Here is a 16,444-nt window from a genome sequence, read left to right on the forward strand (position 1 = left end):
ACAAACTTAAAGGTGAGGCACAGGTTCAGTCCCGTGCAGGGACCCGGATGAAGGAATAAGATCAGAGCGTCTAAATCCTAAGTGTCACCCATGTGGTAGCCGCCATCCACTTTCAGGGAATCAGAGGTCAGGGTGAGGGGAATGGCATGGCTAGCCCGCCCTCTCTAATGGAGAAGGCGCCTTCCTCAAGGGGAGGTGACAGACCTTTCTGATGGAAAAGGACTCGCACCCTCACGGGCCACCAACCTGGAGCCACCTCAATGAAGGGTTTCTGGAAGCACACACATTGTCACGGCGTTCAGGCGTCCCTACCAGGCAGTAAGCAGCCCACATATGAACGTGAAACCCATTTCCCTGAATAAAACCAGCTGCCATCCATGTCACCCACAGGGGACAGTCACCTGGAGGAGAGGAAGAGATGTTGGCAGAAGAGATTATTTTAGCAATTTGTTTGGGGAGTGCAAGACGGAGGCAGGTCCCCAAAGGGTTCGGGCCCGACTGCGCACCTTGGACTACCTCTGCCTGGACCGGGAAGTGTGGTAACAATGATGATAGCTCACACGTGACAGAACTCCGTGTGGTCCCAGCACTGTTCTCAGGGTCCACAGCACCCTGAGGCCAACACTGTGATTATCACCCCAGGGTATCAGTAAGAAAACTGAAGTGCTAGGGGCTTACCTACACCCAATCGCACATGAACTAGACTGGCAAAGACCACATGACCTTATGAAGGCCCATGACCTTATCCCATACAAGTTTGTCCCCATCACGGGATCCCATTTTCCACACCTTTAAAGTGAAGAGTGTAGGCAGAAAGATTTTTTAAAATATATTTTTAATTGATTTCAGAGAGGACAGGAGAGGGAGAGAGAGAGAGAAAAAATCAATGATGAGAGATAATCATTGACTGGCTGCCTCCTACATGCCCCCAACTAGGGATCGAGCCCGAAACCCGAGCATGTGCCCTTGACCAGAATCGAACCCGGGGCCTTTCAGCCCACAGGCTGACGTTCTATCCACTGAGTCAAACCGGCTAGGGCCAGGAAGGTTTTCTTATGTCTGGCCCACCTTTGTGAGTCTCTGGGTTACCTGGAGATACTTGGGGAAGGAATTGTCAGAGAGAGAGATGCTTATTGCCTAATTCATACTTAACTACGTGAAAAGATAGGAGGGAGTGACCATGATGACGTCAGTCTTCCTGCCCACACCATGCCTGTGACTTTTCCTGGCGTTAGTGGGCTTTTGATTCAGTCAGAGAAAAGCAAATTTGGGAAGAAAAGCGAAGGGGGTAGCCTTTCACTGTAATCAAGCTCATCCGAAAGGGAGGACAAAAAATATTCTTTAAGAAAACATTTCTGAAATATGATTTTGCTTCACTTTAAAAACATTTTTACAGGTTAAACGTGTATTACAGACTATAGAGATATCAATTTGCTTTATTTTAGGGCCATAATAGCTGTTGCAGCTAGAAGAAACTTCGAGATAATCCAGATGAGAAGTTTGGGGAATTTTTTTAAGCAACAGAGTATTATATTTCAAATAACACCTCAGGGCTGCCAATGTAAAGACAGGGCTGCCCTGGCTGAATGGGGAGTGGCGGTAGCTGGTTCTCAAGAACCAAGTCCGCCTCTGCCTGCTTAGCTGGCCTCTGGGTGACAATGCTCCCACTTCCCCGCTAACTGAGGCCCAAGCACGGCCAAGCATCCCAGAGGCCTGGCTGCTCAGCCAGGGTTCTTCCTAAAGCACTTCAGGAAAAGCTTGTCCTCTGTCTGCCAGCAACATGTCACTCCTGCAGCTGTGTGGTATTATTATGTCACTGGGGTTTTGTTCTTTCTGTGTCTGTCACAGACGGGGCGAGCCTGATCATCACCGCAACATGACAAGCCCCGGTTCCTCCTGGTGCTCTGCTCAGAGGCAAGCAAAACACAGGTGCAAACCCCCGAGGAACACAAGGTCTAAGAAAATGCTAAGTCACTCACAGCTTGGCTTTGGAGGTTCATTTCCCCTGTGATTTCCTCTCCCAGCCTTGGAGTTAGACTTCTTAGGAAATCCTATGTGGTCATAGATGACTAAATATATACAGATGTGCATGCATGCATGCATAAACAAATACATATGACTGCTAATTTAAAATAGTCCCCCAAGCCCTAGCCCATTTGGCTCAGTGAATAGAGTGTAGGCCCGCAGATTGATGGGTCCAGGAACAACTCCGGTCAAGGGCATACACTTTGGTTGCAGGTTCCCCAACCCTGGTCAGAGTTCATGAAGGATGCAACCAATCGATGTGTCTCTCTCGCATCTCTCCATCTCTCCATCTCCCTTCCACTCTCTCTTAAAAAAAAAAAATTAATGGAAAAATATCCTTGGATAAGGATTAACTAAAAGTAAATAAATAAACCAATGACCTGTTTAAAAATAATAATAATAAAATAAAATAGTACATCAAGTAGACATATAGTAACTTAGCCTACACACTAGCCAACCTCTGCATCTTCAGCACTAAGAATTACAAGATCAAAAAGAAAGTGAGCTCTCGGTCCCTGGGCAGAGTTCAAGGAGAAGCTGATGATTAACAAGCAAAGAGGAATCAGGCTTTGAAGGCGTGAAAATGACCCCTGAGATCCCTTTGCCTCTAAGATTTCATGAATCAATAATAATTACAATAATGACAACTACTACCTTTACCAGTTGGCACCATGCTAAGCACCTCACAGGTTGGTTCATTCATCCTCAACAAAATGCTTCAGAGGAGTTCATGGTGCCTGTTTACAGGTAAAGACACAGAGGCCCCAAAGGTCAGGTCACCTTTGCAAAGACATCCAGCTAATAAGGGGCAGAGCCAAGTTTTCAAAACCAGACCAGCGTGCAAAGCTCAAATCTCTTAGTTATACCACTTCCCTGCAGACATCTAAAAACACAAGCAATGGGGCATGTGGCAGAGAAGGTGGGGCTGCAGGAACACAGGTGGAGGGGTCACTACCACTGGGGGAAATTAGGAAGGCTGCATAGTGGAGGTGACCTTTGAACTGAATCTTGAAGGTGGATGAATGGAAGATACTTACATGAAGGTGAGTGGAGGCTGGTGAGTGGAGGCTGGTGAGTAGAGGCGGGTGAGTGGAGGCGGGTGAGTGGAGGCGGGTGAGTGGAGGCAGATGAGTGGAGGCAGGTGAGTGGAGGTGGGTGAGTGGAGATGGATGAGTGGAGATGAGTGAGTGGAGGCTGGTGAGTGGAAGTAGATGAATGGAAGCAGTGGCTCTGGAACGAGGCACTCTATGAAAAGTTGCCCAGAGGCATGAGATGGGATGAGGTATCCAGTGACCCACAAGCAGAAGCGTATGACAAGGGAGAGCCAGAGAAGAAGCTGGAAGGGTGAGCCAGATGGAAGAATCCTGGGCTCTCTCCTTCAGAGGACAGGGAGCCCTGGGGGGCTCTAAGCAGAGGGAGGCCTGGTCGCATGTGGCAGGTACTTGCTGTCCTGAACATACATCATACACCCGGGTCGGTTCTCTGGGAACCTATGGGCAGCAACCACGGGACAAAGGATAACCAGGGCTCCCGAGGAGGAATCCAGTTGCCAATGCAGACAAGCTCTTCAGGTTCCCAAGAGGAAGGAATCGGTCAAAGAAAAGACAGCACAGCACTGCCTCCCATGAGCACCCATCTTCCAGTTGCGATTATGACCGCTGCTGGCTTTGACCTCCACGAAGCCAGCCAGTGCCCTGAATACATCCTCCAGAACTTGGCACGGGGATCATTGAGGGAGTCTGTTGAGGGGCGGGAATTATGGAGAAGCATTTGGAACATTGGAAGCCACACCAATGGGCACAGCAGCCCCTTCTCCCCTCCCCCATCAGGTACTGCCCCCTATCACGCTGCCCACAGTGGCTCTTCTCCTCTGGCTTCCCTTTCCAGCTTTTCCCTGTGACATCTTCTCTGTTTGGTTTTATGATTTAGGACAGACTCTGTCCTAGGATCCACCTTCACTTCAGAAAAAAAGGTAGAGGAAGAGGCAGTGAACTGAAATGGGGCTCTGAGTAGCCAACATCTCAAATGTCCACAGAGTAGTCCAGAGAGATGGGGAGAAGAACTGGAATAAGAAACAGGAGGAATCGCAGCTCAGGATGGTCCCATGGAACCTGCTGGGACCCACAGTTTTTGCCCCTCTCTCTGGCAGGATCCTTCGGTTGTCCTGACAGGAGAGCTCGTGGAATCCTCCCAGCAGAGGTGGCTGAGGCAGTGGCACTGAACCACGTGGGACCTAGAATAAGACACTTTTCTTCTCCAGCCATGGCTGGGTTGGACTCATTGACCTCTGGGATTTAAATTCCACAACCTGGCCTGGGCTGACCAAGCTTTTCATGGGCTCAAAGAAGCTACAGGAAAACCAGAGTATAGACTTGTGTGTCACAGACATATCCTAAGCTGGCCAATCAGAGACCTCCACCCGTACCTCTGAGCAAAGTGATTGGTCTGAAGGTTACAGGTGACTAAAGCAGATCAAATCTGCTTCTTTGTGGAAGAGCTGATGTGGCTACAGGAAAGAGAGAGAGAAGGTCTATTTCTCTCTTCTTTGAGATAACAAGCTAAAAGACTTGAGGTTATCTCGGCCCTGGGCTTATCTTATTACCAGGTGGAGACAGTGTACCAGGAAAAAAATAAATGAAACCAATAGAGAAAAACAGAAGGAAAGAGACAAAGGAAAAGGTGTGAAAGAATCTTTTGTGCCCCTTGATCCTGCTATGTCTGAAGCATAGACTTTCAAGTTATATGACTCAAATGCTCCCTCCCCTTTTATTTCACTTCAACTAAGCTGAGTCAGATTTCTATCACTGACAACTAAAGGAATCCTAATACAACTCCTCTTAGTATGGTTCAGTGATATGCAGTGGTTGAGCATCGACCTATGAACCAAGAGGCCACTGGTTTGATCCCCAGTCAGGGCACCTACCCGGGCAGCTGATCAATTATTGATTCTCTCTCATCATTGATGCTTCTAGCCCGCTCTCTCTCTCCTTTACTCTCTCTGAAATCAATAAAAAAAAAAAAAAAAATAGGTATTTAAAAAACACACACACACACACACAAAACAGCAAGGACAATATACTGGAGCTCTTGTATAATAATAGTTCCTCCTCCAACTCATACATCCAGCGGAAAATGAAGGGAAAGAAACTGGATAATGGTACAGGACTGGGCAGAGCACTCAGGGTAAATATAGGAGGTTTACTCTCTTGATAAACAGATACAGTAATAATTTTAATAACTTTTTTATGATAACCTATCGAAGCATGCCCTAATACATGCATTAGCCCCTCAGAACAACCCTGAAACACACATGATTATTATCCCCAGTTTAAGAATGAAAAGGATGCGGTCCTAGAGCGCTGCCAGCTTCCCTCTGCCCAGTCTGCCCTCCAGCTAGTGGCCGGGCAGCATGGCTGGGCGAGGCGCCCTGACCCCTGGCCCTGGTAGTCACTCTGCCTCTCAGAACACACTGCCAGCCCAGCAGAAGTAACCTGCCTGCACTACTGAAGCTGAGACTGAGATTTAGTTCATGTAAAACTGCTGGCCAAAGGACCAGCTGAGCTTCTCTGAGGAGGACTGTGCAGTGCATTCGTTTATGGTCCGAGGTGATTTCCGCCAAATAGACTATAAGCAACGAGCAAATGTGGGACATGGAAACAAAGGACTCTGCCACTAGACCAAACACTAACGTGGGGTTCCTCAGGGAAAGACAATACGGTTCTACCTAGTTACCTTCCGGTGCACAGAGGGTTAACTTTCCATCCTCTGGCAGCTGCCCCTCCACCCAGGGGAATGAGGGAGGCTAACTGCTCCTGACAGGATTTTCAAGATTGTCCTCGGGCACATCTCCACGGTCCATTCCAGCTCCCGTGATTCTCAGAAGTGAAAGGATTTTTAAGACCCCGGAGAGTAAGAGAATAGCATCTCCATGGATGCCTCCCACCCACACGCTTCTGACAGATCCCCGCTCATAAAAAGGCCCTGAAGGCACCTCGATTCAGCCAATGATCCTTCACACGTACAGACCGACAGACCATCAGAAGTTGATAGATGCATATGTTTATCCTCCTGAGACATAAACTGACTCCTAGGAGCAGGGAGTGGGATTTGATTTATGGGGAGGAAGGGAAACTTAGAGGCGCAATTGAAAAGTAATTAGCATGCAAAGCCAATCTTAGCCAGAGACTCAGTGCTCACGTGCCCGCACACTGTGGGCCCCGGTGGGCTCCACCACCCGCACAGGAGCTGCGTGGCTTCCCGCTGCCTGGGTTAATGCACACGGAGAACTGAAAATCACTCTCCTCCGGGGAGATTGGGAAGTGCTGGAGGGTTTTAACCAAAGCATTGAAAGGAACGAGTGCTGAGCCCTTGGAAATGGCTCCAATCAAGTCAATTAAGATCCCATTAGAAGCTATTCGCCTTTCACTGTGGGCAAAGCAAACAGAGCCTTCTGGATCAATTAGTGTCTAAATAAGAAAGACTTCACTGAGCACCTCAGAGAAGCTGTACGTGAATCAGTCTCCACCCCACCTTCCACATGACAGAGCTGACGTGCCCTCTGCACCCTGTACAGAGATCAGGCTCCTTCGTCTGGGGTCCAGATCTTAAGGATCAGATTATTCATTTCCCACAGACACGGGAATGATCCCATCTATCAGGGACCAACCATTCCTGCCAGATCCATTCTAAGTGGCCCCTACAGAGGCAGCTACCCAGGACCTCTGGCCACTTTTCCTCTGTACGCTTTGCAGGATTTACCTATCTCTCCCTGTGTGCTGGAGCCGACTGGTCAGGGAAAGAATTTCAAGGCATGACCTTTTCAAAGTCCAACTCGGTCAAGGACTTACTGGTCATTTACTCCTGGTGACCTCTGAACACCATTTGAGGAAAATGTGTTCATGTGAACATATTGGCAGGGAAACTTATATCATTCAATTTGATTGTAAATGTGGTTAAAATTCAGGGATAGCCCACTTCCTGTGGAAACCGGGATTAGTAAGGGCATCATTTAAAACATAAAAGAAAAGAGGGTAGGAAGAAGGAAAGAAAGCTATTCCTAAAAATGGTTACAGCATATTTCCAGGCCAAAAGACTTCTGCCAATGTAATGACTGGACTTTTCTTTTTCTCTCTTTGTTTTAAACCAATTAAGCAGGTGCTTACATTTGAGAGCTTATCGGAGTTTGCTCTTCAGAAGTCCCTGCCAAAGCGTTATTCTGGGCATCGTGGCAGCGGCCTGGCGGCTGTCCTTTCGAACCCTGCACACCTTGGGCAGGCCCACTTGTTCGGCGGGCGGGTTGCCCAGGTGGCTGGAGCCCCTGCAGCATCTAGGAGGCCCCACTTGTCCCAGCTGCTGCTGACGTCGCACCAAATCAGTATCCCCGACAGAGGCACCTTCACAGCCGCAATGGATAGCATCCCAGAGGTTCCCGAGCTCCCTGGTGCCTGCGAAGCGGAGGAAAAGCCCTCTTTGCACCACCTGGTGGCTCTCACCTCGCTCCCGCCCGGCGCGCTTGCCTATCTTTAATCACCCGTGAAATGGTGCAGAGGAGGCTGCATGGAAATAACCCACTGGGACGACCAGATGTGACTCACACTTGTCACCTCTGAAGGGAAGTAACATTTTGTTTGGATTCTGCTCTGGCCTGCCTCGAAGGGACACGAGAGAGAATACCTCCCTGTTCCAGGAGGGTGAGGACCGTGCCATGCCGCTGGAGAAAAGGGCTGACATCCATAATGCATGTGGACCAGCTGACACATCCAGCTCTCTGAGTGGCTGAGGAGACGTCAGATGTGTGGACAGGCCGGCACTGCCCTCTGAAAGGGCCGGTTTAACCCCGGAAGGTACCCAAGGACACTGCCAATCTCTCTCCTTACCGCAAATGTAAATACTGCTACCAACATGAGTAATGATAGTAACGGCATCGATACAGCGACAATAAACACAGCTACTACTTATCGTATGTTGCATGGACTACCCTCTGGCAAGCATGATAGCCCATGAAACCTCACACTGAAACTTCACTCGCCCAAGGTCATACAGGGCATGACAGAGCCGGACTTTAACGGAAGCCTGTCCGTGGCCCACTGCGGTGTCTCTCCGGAGGAGGTGTTTCTGTGTAAGTCGGGAGGCTCATTCTATGTGTTGGTCTGCCAAGGGCCCTCCGACCCAAAGCCCTCTGATGGGAGTGCTGAGACTTTGCAGTTACAGACCACCTCACACCGTCTTTAAGTAGCTTTATGAATAAGGCCAAGGAGGCAAAGGAGAGAGGAGACCACGAGCCCAAGGCCACAGGTGTAGACATGGGCAACACCACATGAAAAAGGAGCCGCAGTGAGAGCGCCCGGGAGCTACCCTCTCAGCAAATGTCGGTGCAGTACTGTCAACTAGAGCAGTCATGCTGTTAGGTCTCCGGAAGGTACTCATCCTGCATAAGAGAATGCCTTTGACCAACATCTCCCCATTTCCTGCTCCCCACACTGCTCCCGCCCTGCCAACCACCTCTCTACTCTCTGGGCTCCAATGCTAAGAGAGGAAATCTTGTTCTTAACACTCACAAACACACACACACACACTCTCTCTCTCTCTCTCTCTCTCACACACACACACACACACACACACACTCACACACACACTCACAAGGGGAGGTGATGGATATGTTAGCTTGGTTGTTGTGGTCATTTCACAGTGCACACATATCAAAATCTCACACTGTGCACTTTAAATATATACAGTTTTTATTTGCCAGCTATACCCCAGTAAGTTGGGGGGAAAGGGAGTCTGACACTGTCAGGATGGAAACTGCTTCGATCGCTCATCTGAGGGTTTACAGACAGACATTAGCGCCTGAGAGCCACAGCTCCTCCACGCTAGGGGGGCAGGAGAGGAGTGGGGGGTCGGGGGAGAAGTGAGGGAGAGTCCTCCACAGGTTTCACAGGAGGCAGGCTCCGTCCCCAAGGTTTTGAAGGACAGGGGGAAACACCCAAGCAGGCTGGGCCATGGTGGCACAAAGCGGGGTCCGGGGCTCCAGGTGAGAAAGCCTGCACTGGGCATCCCCAGGAAAGCCCTCTTCCTGCTTGTGCCCCAGCAGCATTCTGTCCCCAGGAGGAGGCGAGGCCACAGGAGAAAGGCCACTCGCTTTGCCTCCCGACGGCAGGACAACGTGGTTTCTTGGTACCATTTTCTTGCCTCTTAAACTCCTCTCATTCTGTTCATCTGATTTCTCTCTTGCAAGAAAAAAATCAAAAGAAAGCGTTTCTTTGGAATGATAATGAGAGTAAAGACAGAGTGATGTGGGCTGGGATGAGATGCTATCGAGCAGAAAATACATAGCGCATGGGGTATATGAGCCGGCAGCCTATTGCAATAATAATAATAATAATAATAATAATAATAATAATAATAAATTAAACACTGCCACACTTCTGCACGTACTGCCCTTTGGGGCAGTCCTTTTCTCGAGCTCCCTGAATCCTAACGCAGAACTAGGCAGAGGCCGGAGGGTTGCCCAGGTGGCCACCCCCGTGATCTCTGCTCGGCCTGGAAGAGGGAAGCATTCGCAGCATCTGTGCCTCCGCATCTTGCACTGTCATCCGGGCCGACTCGGCGTGGTTCCAGCTGCGTGGGAGCAAGCCTCCGAGTTCCAGGGGCACCCGGATCCCAAGGCAGACGGGCCTTCCTCTCACCGCCCAGCAAGCTGAGGCCCAGCACCAACACCTGACAAAGCCATCTTCCACTGGAATCAATCAGCATTTCAGGGTTCCCATCACACACCCCTATGCGGAGAAGCCTGCATGGCAGACCAGCCATGGGGTTTGGGGCAAGTTCTAAGCTCTTATGGACCAAGGGCATCCTTGGCGCAGCTAATAAAAGTTGCAGGCGCTCTCTGTACCTATTTCAATCTAACGTATACACTATTATTTGCATATATTCATATATTTTAGGAGGCTCTGGAACTCCGCTGGAGCTCATCCAGCCCCCTTTTCCAAAAATTCTGCTGTGGCTCAGTGTGTGTGTGTGGGGTGTGTGTGTGTGTGTGTGTGTGTGTGATTTACAATAGTTTGCTCTTCTTAGCCCTAAAAGAAAACGGCATGAACTAAAAGAAGACAAACTAATAAAAGATATATTTAAGTTCTTCTAAAGGAGCACTATAGTTAATGAGTATCAAATATACAGCAAGTTCTCTACCAGGAATAAGATACACATGCATGCATTTAATCCTCTTTACAATTTGAGTCTTTCCTATTCCCCTCGCTATCCCCAGTGCCACGCACGGTGCTGGTGCTTACTGAACACTTGCCGAGTGAGTGAATTATTACTATTTTATAGCTGAGGAAACAGCCTCTGAGAGGTCAAGTAACTGACTTAAATCAGACAGGGAATACATGGCAATGGTAGGATTTGAACTCAGGTCCACCTGTCCCTTTCCCCCTGTGTCTTGATGAACATTTGATATGATCTTCTCTGAGACTGAAGCTATGACATAAAAAACATCATAAATAAATGATGTGCTGTGTTACTGGCAAGAGTTGTGGGAAACAGGAGAAGTCGAGGAGGGAGACAGGGAGTATGTGGCAGGTGGGGGGCAGGTTCCAGAACTGACCTCGAGGACGAGATTTGAACAAAATCTTGAGGAAGAGCAGAAGGGGAGCTATGCAGGGGAGCATGCCAGAGAGGGGCGGAGGCAGAGCCAGCCCTCGTACAGAAGTACACCTGTGGCTCAAGGAAAGGACCAGTTGTGGCTGGAGCTGGGAGGCCAGGGAGAGAGTCAGAGGAGGTGAGGCCCGTGAGGTAAACGGGGCTGCAGAGAGACCATAGGGGCAGTCACTGCAAAAACTCTTCCTTTTACTCGGCCTGAAATGGGAACGCATTGCGAGGCCTGCAGTGGGACAGTGGCGTGATCTGACTTCCATCTCCAAAGACCACTGTGGCTGCTGGCATGAGGCTGGAGCAGGGCGGGGGCTAGGCCAGGGGTGGGACGCCACACCCAGCTGTCCAGGTTAAAGATGCTGGTGTGTGGCAGTGGCGGTGGAGAGAATTATATTCCAGAAACGTGAGAGAAGAGACAAGGCAAGGATGACTCCAAGGATTTGGCCCAAAAAAAAAAAAAAAACTGGCATCTGTTCAGGCTCCTCCCTCCCCTCTGAGAAGACAAGCCTTGAAAGCCTGCTGTCTCATTCTCAAGGCCTCGAAACCAGTCTGAGAGGAGTAATATGATGTTTGCAGTTTCCAAAGATTTTTTGTTTGTGTGTGTGACAGAGGTGTTTCTCTGCAAGCCTTGTTAAAAGGAAGAAGAAGACGAAGACGAAGAAAGAGAGAGAGAGAGAGAGAGAGAGAGAGAGAGAGAGAGAGAGAGAGAGAAAGAGAGAGAGAGAGAGAGAGGGAAGGAGGGAGGGAGAGGAAAAAAGGAAGGAAGAAAGGAAGAAAGAAAGAAAGAAAAGGAAGGAGTTTCTTAAAAAATATATGTTTTGCCCGGCCAGAATGGCTCAGTGGTTGAGTGGTGACCTATGAGCCCAGAGATCACCGGTTCAATTCCCGGTCAGGGCACATACCCGGGTAATAGGCCTATTCCTCTGTAGAGGTCGAGCAGGAGGCAGACGATCAATGATTCTCATCATTGATGTTTCTCTCTCTCTCTCTCTCTCTCTCTCTCTCTCTCTCTCTCTCTCTCTCCTCTCCTCTCCTCTCCTCTCCTCTCCTCTCCTCTCTGAAATCAATAAAAATATATTTTTTAAGTGTGTGTTTTTCATTTGATACAAGTTTTGGAAAGCAAGCTTTGGAAAGTGTTTTCTTTGTCTTATTCCTCACCTTCATATCTAAGGCTGTGTGGCCTTCTCTCCTGCTCTGCTGGCCAGCAGGTCAGTATTGGACACACCTACACCCCCACCTCCTCACCCTCGCCGCTGGCCACTCAGCTATGCTTTCAAACAGCTTTCTGCAACCGGGAACTCTAAGCAGACACGGACTTCCACGTGACCCAAATCTGACACTGAAAGTGAGAAGCCAGGGCTGTCCCCTCTCCCTCGTGAAAAGCAGAGGCATTCCAGGTTCGCCTCGGCTGCCAGGCATATGTTGAGCTGTCAGCTCTGGACACAATCAAGAGTGAGTCTGGAGCTCACTTCCGGTCACACTGCTCAGCTGAGGAGACTGTCGACAGGTTAAAGCAGAAAATGCCAAAAGGTTTGCAGAGGGCGAGTCTCCCCCTTCCTTCCTTCGAGGGTTTGCTTTCTAAAAATGCTAAAATGCAAAGGCCACGATGATAGAAAACCTGTATTTCTGTAAGGAAATACTTACTGCACACCTACTGTGTACTGGGTGCCACTGTCCCAGGGAATCTACACAACACTGCATTGTCCTCGCCATGAGAAGAGTAGAGAAAAGTGAAGCAAGTTGCCCCAAGTGATCCGGCAAGTCAGCTCAGATGTCTGACTGCAATGACAGCTTTCACCACAGCGGCCGAAAGCATGACCAACTGACCGCACCTGCCTGGGACTGAGGGCTCCCGGGATGCAGGATGCTCCACTTTATTTATTTTTTTTATATTTTATTGATTTTTTTACAGAGAGGAAGGAAGAGGGATAGAGAGTTAGAAACATCGATGAGAGAGAAACATCGACCAGCTGCCTCCTGCACACCCCCTACTGGGGATGCGCTCGCAACCAAGGTACATGCCCTTGACCGGAATCGAACCTGGGACCTTTCAGTCTGCAAGCCGATGCTCTATCCACTGAGCCAAACTGGTTTCGGCAGGATGCTCCACTTTAAAGGCAGTAGAGTCTCAGATATACCCAGACAAGACAGTCACCCTGGCTGCCACTTGAAATAAAAATATGCACTTAGAAACTGTAGTCTTCGAGAATACCTTGATAAGTCAGTAGAATAACTGAAGTCTTTTGAAATATCATTGAGAGCATTACTGGTAAAAGTGCGCACCCTTCCGTAAGATACACGTAGGCTCCTTGGGGGGTCACCTTGAAGAGGAGCACATTTCTTTCCCACCCCGTTAATGGCCAGTCTTCTGCAATCACAAGAGGGAGGCCTTGGTGAGAATCTGCAGCAGAACATTAATCGCCAATTTCCTACACGGTCAACCCTGCACCAGTTATCATCAATTCCTCCAGCTGACTCCCAGAACAAGCCTTCCAGTTGGAGTGTTGCCAAATCCAGTTGCCTTTGCATCTGTTTTCTGCAGAAAGTCACCGGCCTATCTTGAGCTGGTCGTTTCAATGTATATCCCTGACTAATTTACCCCCGGCCTCTGGCCAGCATCTTGCGGAGGGGACATCAATGAATTCGGCCTCTTGGGATGAGGTTCACCTGCTCAGAAAGGTGTGCTGCTTCCACAGAGCCTGGCTCACACCGCTTGCTACTGCTGCTCACTCATCCACTCCACAAACATGTACGCCAACTTAGGGCCACGCCTAGGGCTACTCTCTCCCTGTGCCTGGTCAATTAGCAAAGAACTCCCTCGTCAGGGAGTCTCCTTGGTGTGGTGTCCTAGGATCTAGAGTCTAGACTCTAGACGGTGACAGGTGGTAGACATCTCCCTTCTCTTTATCATCCAGTGACCTGAGCAAAGATGCTGAAGGACAAAAAATAGCTGAAACTATTGAAGAGTTCCCTGGGCCCTGTGGGCTTTGAGCGGCCAGCCCAGGGTGCCTGGGGTAAGGGGCTCTTGACACAATCTTCTGTGCTCTAGACACTGCTGGCAGGTGAACAAGGACAGGTGAGTCCTTCCCTCCACTTCCCTCCACAGGCTGGGCACACAGCAAGGCAGTCTTCGGCCCCCCTCCTGATCTCGGGGATAATTTCCAATGGAAAGGAAGGAGAGGGTGTCACTCTGACCCGGAAATAGATGGAAAGGGACTCCTGCCGCTCTAGCAGGAGTGTTTAGGCCCCTGACCTATCTCTCTCTTCTCATGCAAGTGTCCGCCAAGACAATGGTGTACTGGTAAATGTGTAACGACTGGCTCTCTAAGGGAAGGGAAGAGGGGCTCATTCGTAGCATTTGCTCATTTCTGGCATATAAATGTTCCCACCGCGGCCAGTTTCAATCTATTGTATATGATGTCACTGAACAGAGTTGGGAAGAGATGCTAATGATGGTTCTCACAGCACCTCCAGTGCAAAACTACTCAAATCCCCACACCAAGAACTCAACCCCTCTTCCTATCTGGAATGAGGGAGGAGAGGGATTGTGTTGCAAGAATGAGTAAGCAACAAGAGCCTATGGAGGCAGCACATGACATTTTGCTAGACTGCAAAGGAGGGTGTGTGGATTTTTACTCCTTAAAGTCAAGTACATTTAAAGAGATGCTATGATGCCCTAACCAGTTTGGCTCAGTGGATAGAGCATTGGCCTGCGGACTGAAAGGTCCCAGGTTCGATTCTGGTCAAGGGCATGTAACCTTGGTTGCGGGCACATCCCCAGAAAGGGGCGTGCAGGAGGCAGCTGATGGATGTTTCTCTTTCATCCATGTTTCTAACTCTCTATCTCTCTCCCTTCCTCTCTGTAAAAACTTAATAAAATTTTTAAAAAAAGAAAAGATGCTTTGAAAAAGAAGCAATTATTATTAAACAGATAAGGAGACCACCTCAGAGTGGTCTATTATTATTTATTCATTTGTTCACATCTCCCCATAGAGGAGTTCAAGGGTTCTGTCTACAGCGTAGGTATGACGATGGGGCTCCCAGATTTAAGTCTTTCAGTGGCTCCCTATTACTCATAGGATGAAGTCCCCGATAAGTGGTGTGGCATGGAGACCATCTTTGCCAGCTCCCACCTTCTCCCCAGCTTTATCTTCTGTTTGTCACCTCTCTTCACCACCCTGCCACCTTGACTCAACTCCAGCCACGCTGCGTGGAGTTCCCAGCTCTGGCCAGGAGTCACAGCTTCCCCCTCCACTATTTTTGGAACTCCTCCTCTCTGCCCGCCTCCCACCCCCAGCTGACACCCACATCTCTTTCTATTGATTTATTGTCCTTATTTCTTTAAAAGACACTCTGCCCCTCTATACTAACTAACTCTTTGAAGGCAAGAGATGGGCTAATTTGTCCTCCAGGACGTACAGGAAATGTTGAATAAATGCTTGCTGAAATCATCTTATTTCATTAAGAAAAGTAGTCTCACTGCTCAGATTTTTATATGTTCAGGTTGCCTGAAGACTGAAAATGTTCTTGGAAAAGAACCCAGACAGGGTGGTTTCTCTGATGAGGCTGCAAGTCAGACAATAAAAACTGGTCCCCTCTGTGCTGCACAGCCAGTCCCTCCTGCACCCTCGGTTTCCTCGGTCCAGACAGTGGCGCCGGAGATGTGTCACTCCCAGCAGCCTTCCTCTACGAGAGCAGTCTGCCCTTTGCTGCTGGGTCACAGTGAGCAGCTGCAGAGGTTATGTGGTTTGGCTAGAATCACACTGGCCTTGACCTGGGTCAGGGAATACTAAGTGAGACACAAATGTTTATTATCATAGCTCCACGGCCCACTTTGGAACTCAAACAATGTGAGGCTTTGCTTCGTCCTAATATATCCAATATGCTGCTCCAGCACGGATGTTCTTCATCAACTCAGTTTGCAGAGTAAGATTGCTGCTTCGGGGGAAGCTGTTCTTTCCACTTCTTGCACTTCAGAAATACGGCGAGTCAGACATCGACTATCCTTACGCAATAGTAGATATATCCTCCAGAGCTTCACCCCAAATGAAACCTAAACAAACTCAGTTATAAGGAAATTGCCTACAGGATAGCTCAATACAACAAGGTCCTGGACAACAGGCCCCTCTCCAGCCTCAATAGGTACCAAGTCCAACCATCTATCCCATGCAGTTTCAACATTTCCCATATCAGTATGTTGCATGGAATGATCAATTGACATCATAAAAATGGCCTCTGGTCAAATAAGTTATAGAAATGCTAGGTTGCAAGATATGAAACAGTTCCCTTACTGCAGGACATCAGAGAGCTTTAGCATGCCAAGATGTATTATCGTCCTCCAGAATGCAGTAAGGTATGCCGTGTTCCCCAGACTTAATGAACCATGGAAACCCCACTCGCCTCCTTCTTTGATGGATCACCTTTAGGCACCGATGCTCTCCCAACAGCACTTTGGGAATCCAGTTCTAGCCTCAGGAACTCACTCAATCACTGAGCAGGCCAGGCACTTCAACCAAAGCCAGGGAAAGGAAGCATCAATGGTTTGGGGGGAAATTTTTAAATCTCTTGTTAGAGGAAAACACAGGATGAAGTCATACAACAGAACGTTAAAATATCTCCAAAACAATAATTTGCAATCCCAAGTATAGAGCCACAGAGAGCATCCAATACTTCCAAGAGAATAAACTGTTCATTCCTTCACCATTTTATGATTGTCATCAAAGTAGAACTAGCACAGGCTTGGGAATTAGATACACCTGCATTCAAATCT

General features: G+C 48.8%; 1 protein-coding gene across 4 annotated transcripts in view; it reads right to left on the reverse strand.

Annotated features, from left to right (window-relative positions):
* Nucleotides 1–16,444, reverse strand: part of PDE1C (phosphodiesterase 1C) — a gene marked incomplete at its 3' end in the record, with an annotated part of 257,690 nt that overhangs the window by 164,067 nt on the left and 77,179 nt on the right. The window lies entirely within an intron of this gene.

The sequence above is a fragment of the Pipistrellus hanaki genome (genome assembly GCF_964339955.1).
Source record: "Pipistrellus hanaki genome assembly, chromosome: 10".
NCBI lineage: Eukaryota > Metazoa > Chordata > Mammalia > Chiroptera > Vespertilionidae > Pipistrellus > Pipistrellus hanaki.